We start from the raw sequence: 14,766 nt of genomic DNA on the forward strand, positions 1-14,766 counted from the left end.
ACCAAAAATAAATGGTGTCACACCTAAGTGTTGACATTTTATTAGACTAAACATGAAAGATTAACCACAGATGTACTAACAATGTATGGATACATACATAGAATAAATCTGTAATAAAGGGTACCAACCCAGAAAATCAGTGTATTATTTCAGCTCCTAGCCAAGATAACTGGAAGACTGTATGAGCCAAAAACAATATAAAAATAATATTTCACATTATACTTACAATTTGCTAGAATATACCTAACAAGTAGGTCAGATTTAGAAAAAGAATAAAAAGATTAATCACTCCCAAAACTTTAGTGAATATCCCAGAGCTTCTTTTCTCATAAATCTACATACTACCTCAACTCTTGGAAATAGTTTAAAGAAAGAGAAAGAAAAAGGGAAGGAGGGAGGAAGAAGTGAGAATGGTTTTATTGGTATTTCAAGGTACAAGAGTTTTCTCAAGTTGAAGCAATAGGTATCAATTGGCCAATCAACTGCACAGCCTTCTCCCTTAGAGGTTACTAGATCTCATTAGTGAAATTAATAAAAGGAGTTTCTTATTTGACTTGCAGAGTAATTCTGTCAATGCTTCCCTATACTGGTTAAAGCTCTAAAGATGAGTCACAATCACAAAAATATATTCATTTCATGCATACAGTAAGCACAGAGGTGATGTATGTTTCTGTAAATGATGCTTGCAAAATCCATGGCAAAAAATGCATATATACTTTTAATAAATATTCCTTTGGAAAAAAATTCCATCCCCGAACACATAAATACAAATATATTTGGAGGCTAGTTAATACAGCAGGAGGTCACACATTAATATCACTCAAACACTGGCAATTAAGCAGACCAACTTTAAAGAAAATATTTAAAGAAAATAGAGTCGTTAATGCGAAAGGGGGGGCAATACACAGAGTATAAATTTAAAACGTTGATAAGAAACATTTTGTTGATAGCAATTGAGTTAGCTAGGAACATTTCAAGTTTAGAAAGCTTCCAGTCACTGTGTGGTTGTAGTGTATTTATACACCTCTATATTTAAACACAGGTGGTAATTAGCAAGATTGAGACACCTTTAATAAGGCATCATCATAAGTGCAAAGGATTGTAGCATTAGATGAGTTTATTATCAATAACTTTCCTGAATTAATCATCTCTTAGGACATTTAATTTTAAATGTAGCTGAAAAAACCTGGATTACTGAGATAGGCCATCTGCAATATCTTTTTCTAATTTCTCTGAACTGTTTTCTTAAAATGTCTAAATACAGCTGGGATACAGGACTGAAATACCTAATAAACCAATTGTCCAGCTAATCTGGCACCTTCTCTTCGACAGGTGTCTAAACCAGATAGAGGCATTAGAAGTAATATAAACACTTAGAATACACCAATTATACAAAACCTTGCAACTGGGAAATTTTCTCCTTGACCTTAGCCTGCAATCAGATTTTCCCTAAAGAATGCCAACTGATAGCAATGAACTTTTATTTGGGCTGTTTAAAAAACCCTCATTCATACAGGCTGTTAAAAACACTAAGCTGTCATTCCAAACATTAAAATGCAACTGGATTTCCTTTAATAAAACCATATAGGAGTTCTACTGAAAGTCACACACATACACATGCACACGCACACTATATATCTGCAATCAGCAGTCGGAATGTTGACAGTACCATCTTAAATAGGAAAACTATTTAAAAGTAAATATATAGTAATTTCAAAGGGAAACTGAGGCTGTAACTCCACATCATTTGAATGAATGAACAATTAAAATTCATTGATCAGATCTTTGGAATTATCCTGATGACTAATTTTTTTTTTTTTCACCGTACATCCAAATGCCAAGCATCTGATGAGGGTTAGAGGAAATCGACATGACACTGAAAATATGACACAGACAGATATACTAGGAAATCTGCATGTTCAATAATGATGACTAACTGAATTTCTCATATTTTAGCCAGATATTTTGGTATTTTTACTTAGATAAAGCTCAAGCAACAAAACTAAAGCAGTTAAAATATATGCAATTCAATAACCAACTGGATACTGATATCAAAAATATTCCTTAAAATGTAAAAATGAAAATATTATTTTTCTTAAATTTTTAGATCACTATTTTACCTCCAATTATTCTGTCTGGGACATTTATATTTTGAAATTCTAGTCATTTTAAAACAGAAGATTACCTGGTGACATATAAATATATAGATTTAGATCTTCATTCCTTTTTTCCTTACCAAAATCCTTTTGGGGAATTGCTCTTACTTAGCTATAGTGTATATAGAAATTTGTTTACAACTATAAATTCAGAGAAAAAATATTAGTTTATTTGAACCCATAGCTGATAATATTGCAAAGGCTTAACATGGATTGCAGTTCAGCTCATATTAGAGTTTGTGATCCCAAAATTCAATTTTGTAAGTCATAATCAGCCACAAAAATGTTACAACAGAATAAGAGAAACATTAAAAGGCAATTTCCTCATTGTTGACTACTTATCAACTGACAACTTAGTCAATTAAAATTAAAACAATCAGTATGAATTATGGTGATGGGTAAAATGAGTGTTTTACAGTTTTAAAAATAAACATATTCAAATCTGTTTGGTCTCATAAAAAATGGGGCATATTTTAATAAAATTGTTTTTATACTTGAAAAGGAAAAATAGCCAATCGTAGTGGAAAATTGAAGCATCATTTATATTTAACTTTACTATGATCTCTCTCTAACTAGGTGTCTTCAAAATCTACAAAATCATAATTTGACCGAACATATTTTTTCATTGTAATAGCTATTATGAAACTATTTTGCAGCTGTGAATGTCCTCATAGAACAAAAAACACTCTGTCGCGTACACATAAATACCAATAGGAACGCGCAAATCAAAGCTCTATCTCTGTGACTATTTTTAAAGAACTGCTTGAGTAGGGACATGGAGGGTTGCAGTGAGATCTTCAGGAAAATGACAGAGATGGCACTGATTTTTGTTCTGCTTAATCATTTATTGCTCACCAGTTCAATCCCCCAGCCTTCTACCCTTACTCTCAGGGACCAACAGGCTGGTGTGAAATTAAATTAACAAGAAGGTTCCCATCCTGAATTAGTGACTCCCAGCTGTCTGTCCCATCTAGTTTCCATGGCAGTAGAATCAGTGGATAGTGAGGTGCAGGAAATTTTAAGAAGCCAACATATCAAACTCTTTAAGTCGATTTCTTTAAATGATGAATCAGTACTGGAGGTGGAGGGGGGAGATAGAATTGAAGTTAAAGTGTTTTACTTCCTGGCTTATTGAAAAGGCCAGTGTGTTTCTGTTTTTGCCACTGCTGAGGGATGCAAGCAACATCTACTTACACATTTCATAGAAGGCTGTAGATTCAGGGTGACATTTGGTTCATTACATTATAGTAACCCAAGAGTGTTTAAGGTTCTCCACATGTATTTTAAAGTGCTTCCTTTTGTTTTTCTTTCTATTTTGACATAGATGCTAAGATTCCTCAGCCTGTTAAATGACTCCAAAACATCCAGAGACTAAGTAAAAAATTCTCTCAACCAACCAGATGTTTGTTTGCATCACCCCAAACAGCTGGATGGTTGACGGAACTTTTCACTCACATATTTGGGTGTCATCTAGACCTGTCATAAGTACCCAGAAAAAAATATTAATCTTGGCACATACCTACCATAAACACAGATATGAAGGCTCAGATAAAGAGCTTCACAGGGTGTGATTCACTGATATGAAAAAAAGAGGATTTAATATACTTTCCTGTGTCCATTTTCCAATTACCTTCTCCACTCATATAGTTAGAGTAGGTGGGAATGGAGAACCCAATATTTCAGAATCATTACATCACATTGAAAACATCATCCAAGAGATAGTGGTTAGTTGGCATATATGCATGTTTCACCATATGCTACTGTTTACCTAAAGTGGAGGCCTGGACAGGAAGTAAAAGTCAGAATTTTTTTTAAGCTGTAAATTATCCAAGATTATACTTCCAGGTCTAGAAATGAGTCCTGAAGTTACATAAGAATTTAACAGGCTTTATTTATCAGACTCTAAATTATTATATTTAAAACATTAGTGATCCAACATCAACTGTAAAAATATTTACTATCTTCAATTAAAACTAGTTTGCTTTGATTATATATAGAAATGTTATCAGTACAATTGATACAAATATTATTATAAAACAATTTTCAGTTTATGCCTTCATACTCCAATTTCCTCAGCCCTATTTTTCATGGATTCTGAATGCAAGCAATTTCATTGGTCTTGCTAAATTGTACCATAGTACATCTAGCAAACTACAAAATCTCTATGCATTATATAAATTGTCATAACAGGGTACCACATACCGAAAAGACACATATAGGTGGACCATCAAGGTTGTGAGGAATAATCAAAAGCTATGTGAAACCTTTTATTACATTCACCTGCTCAAACTAAGCACGATTCTAACTGGTTCTATTTGACATCTACTTTCCTCAGTTTTTTAAAAAAATCAATGGAAAACAGAAAGGAAAAGAAATAATACATTAAGCCAGGATTCAAAATGTTTTACCGTTTAGGGCAAGGACATAAAAGTAATCTCCATTCAAAATAGTGATTTAATCTAATACTCAGAATCTGCAGATGATTTAAAGAAGTTTTTGTATATGGGGCAGTTCTAAAATCTGATTCCTTTTAATTTTTTATAATCAGCAGCTATATTTCTCTCTGTATATATGTATATATGCTGTTGATCATAATTGCTAAATTCCAACCCTTACAATATTCATCATTTAATCTGTCTGTAGCTGTGCTAGTAATCCAGTTCAAACCAGTCTTCCAAATGGTAAAGAATAGGAAGCTTCTTCTTTTTTTTTTAAATATGCATGGATTACTACTTTCAAGGGTAAATTGACAAGAATTTAAAGATATATATAATATCAATCGAATTATCATACATGTTTTATAACTGATGTATGGAATTCTCATGAGATTGCTTCTAAAAGTACATGTGAAAGAGAGAGAGAGAGCACTAGAGCGAATATGTGAATATTATAAGAAAATTTGTTCTCATTAAAGAAATTAATCATTGTATGAATTATTCAAAGTACTGGTCTTCTTTTGACCTCAGGTCAGTAAGTATGTAAAGTGAGTAAATAAATAGGTAAATAAATCACTTGTTTGGGGAACCTTAAGAAATTTATTAACCATAATCTATACCAAGTATTTAATAACTATACTGAAAAACTCAAACTGAGGTACTTCCAGGAAAAACAAGCTTCCAATAAAAATTACATTGATTCTAATTGCTATCTCTAACATAAAATGGAAAAAATGTGTTATATTAATACTAAACCTTCGTACCACTTCCAAATTTTTAAGGCTGTCATGGAAAATATATTTCCACTAAGCCTTCTGTTTTTAGAGGCAATATATCAACTGAATATTTTGCAGTTTGACAATTTAAAGTCATATTGTACAGAAGAAACTTGAATGTTGGATTGTTCTGCTTCAGCAAGAATCTTTATTTTAAAGGTATCAGAAAGGTACAATGACTATAGAGAAACTATGATCACGTCAGCATTACTTAAAATATATGATGGCAGAAGTGAGTATTTAGAGTATTTAGACTTTGAATTAGGCTTTTGAATGAAATGGTAGTTACATATAATCTGATTTTACTTTTTAACACATCTATTTGTTTGAATATTTGGTATCTCACTTAATCTTAGGGCACAATGATTCCACAAAGCTCCATTGTATATTTTGTCAAATGACATGATGTTCTTAATTCATACTGGGGACCCAGAAATAAATAATGGTAAAAACTAATTCATGTATTCAAAAAATACTTGTTTTCTACTACTTGTCTGGCATGGTTCTAGGGACTAAACTCTATTAATTTTATTATGCAAATATTAACATTTGTTCGTTGAGTTGTTTTCCAGAAACACCTGTTTTTCAAAAACATTCTAGGGGATCTGAAAACTTTTAAATAATATTTAGAGCATGGATTCATTTAAGAAATTACCTGAAGCCCCTTTTAAATGCATCTTGTGACTTTCTTTTATTATCATTAAAAGGTTCTAACATTACATTGGCATACTTGAAAGCTTTTTAACTACCCTTGAAAAAAACTTTGCAACAGTAAATTAACACACCACACACAAAAAAAGTCTAATGAATGTGGACAAAAATGGCAAAACTAGGATTGTGAGTTTTCAGTTATTTACTTAAAGTGTAGAACTATTCCTTATGAAAATTCATTTTTCCCCATGTTACAGATATTAAGAGCAAGGGTGGGGGACAGTGAGCAAGTAAGCAAATGCTGGGTAATCATGGAGCAGAATATAAAGCTGTGCATCTCCTTTTAATAATAATAATGATAATAATTTTAAAAAACCTTTCCTTCTCAAACTGTACTCTTTCTTGGCAGCACTGGAGTACTCTATGCTCAAAATCAGAAGTCTTTGGGCTACAAAAATGGACAAGAGTATTTCAGTCAAAAGATAATAATAGAGCAGACATTTGAAATGTTTTCCCCAAACAGGTTAAGAGTAGTGATTGATTCACACAGTATAGTGTACCTGGTTGTTAATTATAATCATAGAAAAACAATCTAAAATTCAAGGAAGCTGTCTAGGACCCTTACCACAAACGCGATCAATTAAATGTTAATCTAACAGTACCTACTGGCATCCACTGGAGTGTTTCTTTTTGGTTTCTAAAACCGAGTGGCTGCTAATTTCCCTTCTTATGGCACTAGGAACTTCTTTTTGTATTTTTTCGGGCCACCTCAAATACACCTCTGGATTATCATGGGGCGGGGGGACGGGAAAGTTCAGGGCATCTCCAGACCAACTGCTTCATTTTGAAGACCTACCCATATCAGCATATCGCCAGTAGCAGTGATGCATATCTGCTTAACCTGAAGCTGCCAGGACGGCAAGCGCGAGCTGCGAACCAGCCCCTGCCCCCGCCCTTACTCTCCCGGTGGCGAAATAGATGTTGAGACTACATCTACTAATGAAGTGAGATCTTCTGTCTCCGCAATTGTAAACGACCGGCTGCAGTGGCTTTGCTGAAATGTTTAAATACACTCTTGACCGCAAACACATCCACTCACCAAGTCGCTCTAACAGTCTCCCCTTCTCCACCTCTAGGAAAAGCATCCTAAAACTGAACTGGCAATCCGACTGTTGTGGAGTGGAAGAAAGTGAGGTTGAATTTCCCCAGGAATGCCTAGAGGGTACTTGGCACTCCGCAGACGTGCTGGCTGCAGCTAGATTGCCGGTGCTACGTCTCAAGACCAAATGCTAAAGCACACAAATCCGACCAGTTGAGCGCGAGGTTGAAGCTACTAACACCGACGGCTCTCAGAGCACCGACTGCTGCGTAAAGACTATCTTTTTTGAGAAAGAATGGGGTGTAGGGAGGAAGCACCTGGATAGGGCCCCAGACGAGGTAGGTTAGAAGGAGATCCTGGAGTTCACCCTGGAACCTGGTCTCCCCAAGTGAGGTTCAAAGAGAAATTCAGAAGCAAACAGGTACTAAAGTGCGTCCTAGCCCCCGGGCATCTGCTCTCAGAGAGATGGCAGGAGCGGGACTCAAGTGGCCGAGTCCTTGGCAGACGCTCCAGATGGGAAGGAAGCTGGAGGAGAGGCGCCCCCTTGTCTCTTTTCGGAGCGAGCCCTCCCACCTCCACCACCCCCAGCATCCAGGTCCACTTGTTAGAGCGCCGCGGCTCTGCGCGAGAGCCGAGGCGAGGGGCCCTCTTTCAGAACCGGAGGAGTTGGCTGGAAAAAGTGTCGCCTGAGAAGCCTATTGAGCCCTCGAAGGGCAGCGCCCCCAAGGCCCGCAGAAAGACAGAACTGAGAACAAGGCCGATCTCCCATCTCCCCCAGGTGGTCCAGAACCCCTGGCCCGGCGGTGACCGAGAGAAGAAGGCGCGCAGGTTCTGCCACCTCGGGCTGGACGCCCAGAGCGGACGCAGCCCGCCGCTCACGGCCAGGAGCCGCCTTCCGCCGCCTCAAGCCTCCGGGCTAAGTTCGCTGGGAGTCCTTGGGGTGGGAGGTGGGGGGCGAGGGGCCGAGAGCCAGAGGGAGGGAGGTGGGGGCCGGGAGCAACGCACCTACCTAGTCCAGGCGCAAGTTTCGGTGGCGTCCCCAGGTGCGGTCCCCCGCCCCCTCGCCAGGTGCTCAGCCCCGCCGGGCGCTGCCCGTGCCCGGGACCTCAGGCGTCTCAGCCGGTTCCTGCGGGAAACGACTGTAAATCCACATTACTGTTCGAGCTGCCGCTCGGGCCCCCGCATCGCTCTCCTTCGGCTGGCGGCGGCAGTCCTCTCTGCTGGCAGCCGCCGAGGGCAGGGACCGAACCTGGCTACTACCGCGCCAGCAGAAGATCGCTGCCGGGAGGGTGCTTGCGCCCAGGGTCGTACGTGTGTGCAAGAGTCTGTATACGCGTGTGTGTCCGTGAAAGAGTGTGCGTGTGTGTGCGAGCAGAAGGGGTGAGCTCAGCCCCCGGGGCACTCGGAGGTGAACTCCGGGCTAAGCCGGAGTCCGCCGCGCTCCCGGGTGCGGGGCGTCTGCACCGCTGATGGCTGTGCTGATGTTGCCGTGGCCGCCGCCGCCGCGCTCTAAGGCTAGTCGCGGTGGTGCAAAAAATGTTTCTCCGCTACTCGAGACCAAAAAACCTGCCCTGTCTACTGAGCATGCCCGGTTTGACAGCTCCACAGCCAAGGTTTTTTTTTTTTTTTTTTTCCCCCCCCAAGACTCCAGGTTTTAGCCGCAGCTGAGACTGGGGGGAGGGGGAAAGCAGATGGAGGAGGAGCAGAGGAGGAGGGCTGAGGGAGCAGGTAGCGGGCAAAGGAAAGGAAGTCAAGATGAGAAAGATCTGGGTGTTAGAAGGTGGAGAAAGGGAAGGAGAAAGCTAAGGGTGGGAGAGGAGGGAAATATGGAGCAACAAAATTTACATTTCGTACCACAATGAGTTCTTGGCCAGGGGACTCTCATGACCAGCTTCTATTTTTTTTTCCGGAGGGTTAGGTGGGGCGGGGGGTTCGGAGGAATGCTTGTCATCCCCAAATCAACCTGGGACAGTGTTTTATAGTCATGACATACACAAACGCGCGCGCGCGCGCACACGCACACATACACACACACACACACAGGAGCGCGATCGCTACCGCTATGTATAAAGTCTCAGGACTGACTTAAAAAGAATGCGAAATCTCTTGCCAGTATAACTTTGGCAAAAAAAAAGGGGGGGGGGGTAAGAGAGGGAAAAATAGAAGAGAGAGAGAGAAATTGTTTGGGTTCCTCCTTTCCCCCTCTCCCCCGCCTTGCATAAAAGCCAAGCCCACGAGTGCGGTGCGTAAAAGACCCGCAAGCTTTCCAGCGTCCTTCACTGTGAGAGCACCGCTGCTTCCCGCTGACAGTGTGACCCCAGTGCACCAAGGCCGGCCACACGCAGCCTCCTGGCCGCGCATCGGCTCAGCGCTGACAATCTCCCCCAGGAGAGCGGCCCAGCACTCCAGCTTTGCTCTACCCAGCCGCCCAGATCCCTGGGCTCCCCAACCGGCTCCGCCCCTCACCCACCCAAGCACGAGGGCACGTACCCGGGCGAGCCCTGCACGCTGCCCCAAGCCCTGGATCCCTCCCTTCCCAACCTCTTCAGCTTCCTCGAAAAAGCGGAGAAGCGGAATCTGCATGCCCAGAAACTCGCTTCGGGAGCTTAAAGAGTCCTACTGGGCATGCTCAGGACTTGGGGCGCCTCGCTTGGAGGAACTCTCCAGCCGCCAACATCTGTAAGGCTGGGCCAAATGTGACTCTAAGTGGGAGATGTTGGCCCTGGATTGGAGTTTTGCTCCGGTTCCGGGAAGGGCGGCGGTGACGCCCACAGTCGCCTTCTTCCCGGCTTCCCAGCTAGAGCGGGACCGTGGGAGATACCAAGTACCGAGCCAGGGGAGCTGCACCAACTAGAGAAACGAGAGTCTAGCTTACTCCCAGAACCCCTTCCCCCCAGCGCCACCCCCGCAGTAGGCAGGTAGGGGGCGCCCAAATCAGCAAAGAGAACCCCGTGTTTACAGGGACTGCTAGCCCCTAGGTAAAGAAAAGAGAGCGCGAAGAATTGAATCTTTAGGAGAAAGACATTACTGATGGCCTTCTTGAGTGAAGAAAGAAGGGCGTGTGTGAATGTGTGTGTGTGCACGCACGTTTGTAATTTTCCTCCGCAAGAGCAGGGACAGGAAAGCGAGAAGCTATTGCCGAGTTGAGAGCCCGCTAGGGGTTGCAATAAGGCACATTTGGAGACTTGGCTGGCGCTAATTACCGGGAAGAGTTGCTCCCGGCGTAGTGGGCGCGCACCAAAGCTTCCAGCTGTTCTTCTCCCTGGGTGGTGGCAGCTGCGCGAGGACGGCTTCCGCGCTGGATGGTCTCCGCGCTCCCGAGCCTGGGGACCGGATCAGCTTCCTAAAGAGGGATAGTACAGGGTGATGCCAAGGGTAGATCTCGGAACCCTGTGTTCCCATCTTCCTGGATTTTGATACAGGTATTTGCAAAGAGGGAGCGTTGTAAGCCCAGCACACCAACGAGGTGGGGAGGAAATAGCGAGCTGAACACTCAGGTTAAGAATGGGGAATCAAGTGCACGTTTATTCCCATTGTCCCTTTTTAAACACTGCCTTCAGCTTTGGGCAGGAAGATTCCTGCCGCTCACCATCACCCCTCCCACCCCGACCCCATCGCTCTGCCAACAAAGAAACAAAAGATGACAACCAGACTCTGTAGGGGGATAGCAACTGCTTCCAGAACCGTCTCTCTGTTGGGCTGTTGAAAAAGCAACGGGGAAGGGACAGCCCTAAAACCGGTGTCTAGCCACCAATATGTATGTAAACGAACCTTCCTGAAACCCACTACCTTCCTCCAAAACAAAACTATATATATGTGTGTGTTTATATATATATATAAACATATGTGTGTGTATATGTATATATGTTTAGGAGAGATATATATCTCCTAAATAAAAGATTTATCATTAAGAACGACTGGAACCATGAACCGTGCAGGGAAAAGTCTTAAAAAAAAAAAAAAAAAAGACTTTAAAGGATACCTCCTCAATTCCCATCTAAGAGTTCTGGAAGGAGGAAAAAGAAACATCTGGCCAGTCACTTCTCCAGTGACTCGAAACACTGAGTCTAAGGAAATTTTGTAACCGACAAAGAAAGAGCTCCTCATTAATGAAAAGGGAATTTCGGCAGAATGGGACTTGGACAAATCATAACAGCCATAGAAATGAAATACACAATTTAAAACCATGATTATCCTCACTCTCACACTCTCTGCCTCTTTGTTATGCTTTTCGAAGACACCGGGGAGGAAGGGACCAGTTGATACCCAGGGATTTCATGAAAGGAAACTCAGCTTGTTTTTCTCCTAGCAATTCAGCAGTCCATTTAATCATTTTTTAAAAACTCTCTCCTCCACCACCTCCTCCTTAGGTTTTCTCTCACATTCTCTCCTCTCTTAGGTTTTCTAACATTCTTCCCTCTCATTTTCCTTACCCATGTTCCACAGTTCCCTACAGTCCTTAATTCATTTGGTCTGCACCTATCTCCCCTTAATTCCTTCAAAAACATTGCTTCCCTTTCTAATTCCAAAGTACAGAGGGTTCTGCCACTTATCTCTGTTTCTGGGGAACTGATTTACAGCTTCTGGAAGTCCATAGCTTGATACTGTATGTGGATTTCCTAAAGTATTTATTCAACTTTAGAGATTCCCTAGACACATTTAAACAACAGGAAATTGCAGAATCTTCAAGTCATTTTGCTCATGGGACCAAGATTTTCTATTTCAAATGTAGATACCAAGAAGCAGCCACACTAAATTGCCAGTTTCACAATGGCCAATGTAAAGGAAAATACAATTGTAATGGAGCATGCAATCTGTATAAGAGAGTTACCCAGTTTCTTGAGTTATATTATTCAAATAATTTGCTAGAAATTTAAAAAAGAGATATACCTTTTCATTAACAAAGACCACATACACGCATGCACATATACATCCCTTTATACATTTATTCTCAGAACTAATGTAGTTACTAAGTTCAATTCATCAAATGCTTATGGAACATCTACTATGTTCCAGGAATTGTGCCAGCATCAAGAACAGGTAAAGGAATTATGCTTAAAGAAGCTGTGTTCAAAGATTTGGGAACAATTCACCAATCGACAAGCATAAAATGAGTAGCTATTACCATGTACCTAGAACAATTCAGTCCTAGAGAACAGTATTTACATATCCTGGCCTTGATTTTTTTTAAAGTGTCTGTTTAATACATAGGTTGCATTTTTTGCAAAGAATGTATAATGGAAAATATCACTTATTTCAATCTTGTTTCTAAGTACCCTCATGAGTAAGAGTGTAAGTACAATAATATTAGAAGACTAAAGTCAATAACAATTACGAAAAGAAAATCAATGTGAACCATCTGAAATGAAGTTTTGTTTGGTTGCTTGTCTAATGGGAAGATGTTTTCAAAGGCATACCTTCAATACGAGCTTGTTGTGATGAACCATTATTTCCTATTGTAACTGATAACAATGTCATCCAGAGATCAACTACCAGAGATTACGAATGGTGCTGGCACCTCAACTTTCAGCTATAATGACTGGAAGCAGAAAGAGTAGCTTAATGATTTTTTTCCCAAACAATTTTCATAAACAGAGTTATAATATTGCAGTCACCAGTTTGTTGCTAGGGAAAGCCCATCTCCGGTTAGCTATGGGCCCCTCTGGGGAAAGCAGCCACATTGGAGGAAGTTCATTTAAGCCTGTTTGTGAACAGGTTGTGGCCATGATTCTGCATCCATCTGTTCAGAACAGATAGTCAGACTCATTATTTTTCACACACCCAAGTAAGGCTCAGGAGAACAACAGATAAGCCAATTAAAATCTTCTCTTTACTTATCCTTATTTAGTATCCAAACAGATACTGTGGATCCACTTCTCTGCTAGAATTCCAAGGAGCAACAAACAATTTTTTTTTTAAACTTTGTGCTTTAGCAAGTCACTCTGTATTCCATATAGCAAACCCTACTCATGGAAGTGTACATTCATATAGCATATTCCTCATTGGAAGGGCTCCGTCAATGCTGATGCACCTTACTCTCAAAATAAAATGTATCCCTGATACAGATTAATCATAACCTTCAGAAACCAAGGCTTCTCAGTAGGGTGCAGTGGCAATTCATTTGTATTACTGCTGTAATGGTTGCAAATAATTGCCTAAATTTAAAATTATAGACAGAAGAATGACACCTTTGTCTTTAATATATATGAAATTCACTTATATTTGATATGCATACACATAAAAATATGGCAATAACAATAATTTGTATCGTCATAAAGATGATATGGTGTTTTCCCTTGTAGATCTGAAAGCTGGCTTTATGCTGGTGTTTGTCTTTTTATTGGAAATACTTTTAAGAATATTACTTTTTGGCACTTTTTAACTATCACAGTTGTTGAAAAGGGGAAATATTGATTTCAAAATGTACCATGATTTCTGTTTGAGAGATGAAATTACACTCCAGAAAAAGAATTTGAAATGAGTATAGAACAATTAGGACTATTCTGTTGGCATTTAAATGCACTTGAACTTTTGTCTAACTTTTGACCTCATCATCATAACCTTTTAAGTGAATTACTATCATGACTGACTTAGAGTTAACTATTAATTTGTATTGAAATAACTAAACACATGCTTAATAATGGCCATAAGAAGACTTTTATAGCCACGTACATTAACAATTGCTATTAGATGATAACAATTACTAGGATAGTCTATCATAAACAGATTTTAAATGCATTTTATGTGAAAATTGGGAACTAGGATGTTATCATATTCCATGCAACACAATAAACATGAGTGATTTCTTCTCAGATTAAGGAAATAGGCTCCCCGTACGTATCTTCTTTCTCTCATTCATACTTTCATTAGGCAAAGACTTATAGAATACTTAGTATGTGCCTACCCAGTGCTAAGTACTGAGAAGAGAGTAGTAAAGAAAGCATACCTGTTCCTGCCTTTGTGGAGATTACAGTCTACTGGCAGGACAGACATAACCAATGTTATGTACCTCAATCCTGCAATGGGATACACAGTTCTAAACTGATGAGTGCTCTGAAAGAAAAGAACACAGTATTGCAAGAGAACAGAGGAGACCCAATTTAGATTGGGGTTAGAGTGGTAGGTAGGCTTCTCTGAGGCTACAGCTACTAATCTGAAACCTGGAGAATGAATAGTAGTGAGCATTCTAGGCACAGAGAAAAGAATCTATGGTATATGACGTGAGAAATATCATGCAATGTCAAGGTACACAAGGATAGCCTGTGCATCTGGAGTGTAATGAGCACAAATAATATACTGGGGGGGTGATGGAAAGTGACATAAGGTGAGGAAGGAGAGGCAGAAAGGAGCCAACCCATACAAGAGTTTAGGGGCCTTGAAAAAGATTTTGGATTTTGCCCTAAGGACAATGAAAGGATGTGCTATAATCAGTTCAATGGGTCTTCACCCACATCAATCAAACCCGATAATTGCTAACTCTCAAACAATAAACCTTTTTTTATCCTTATTCTTCCTGACGTCTCTCTGGTCCAGAGACTCGTGGGGGTTCCTTAGAGATTTTTAGGGTGTCTATGTAGTCAAAATTATTTTCACAATAATACCAAGAATATTATTTGCCTTTCACTCACATTCTCTTATAAATGTACACC

General features: G+C 40.3%; 1 protein-coding gene and 1 non-coding gene across 6 annotated transcripts in view; both read right to left on the reverse strand.

The window, feature by feature from the left end:
- TENM1 (teneurin transmembrane protein 1) overlaps positions 1–8,741 on the reverse strand; it is a 787,960-nt gene extending 779,219 nt beyond the window's left edge. For 3 of the 5 annotated variants that reach the window (XM_003135358.5, XM_021080670.1, XM_021080671.1), the window contains exon 1: positions 8,127–8,741. The gene's annotated coding sequence lies outside the window, so the exon portion shown is untranslated. Of the gene's footprint in view, positions 1–8,122 lie in introns of all 5 variants that reach the window. The other 2 variants (XM_021080672.1, XM_021080673.1) reach the window with 1 other exon arrangement.
- Positions 3,531–3,606, reverse strand: MIR2483 (microRNA 2483). The gene has a single exon (NR_128449.1). It is a non-coding gene; the product is annotated as a microRNA 2483 (primary transcript).

Source organism: Sus scrofa, chromosome X (genome assembly GCF_000003025.6).
Source record: "Sus scrofa isolate TJ Tabasco breed Duroc chromosome X, Sscrofa11.1, whole genome shotgun sequence".
Lineage (NCBI taxonomy): Eukaryota > Metazoa > Chordata > Mammalia > Artiodactyla > Suidae > Sus > Sus scrofa.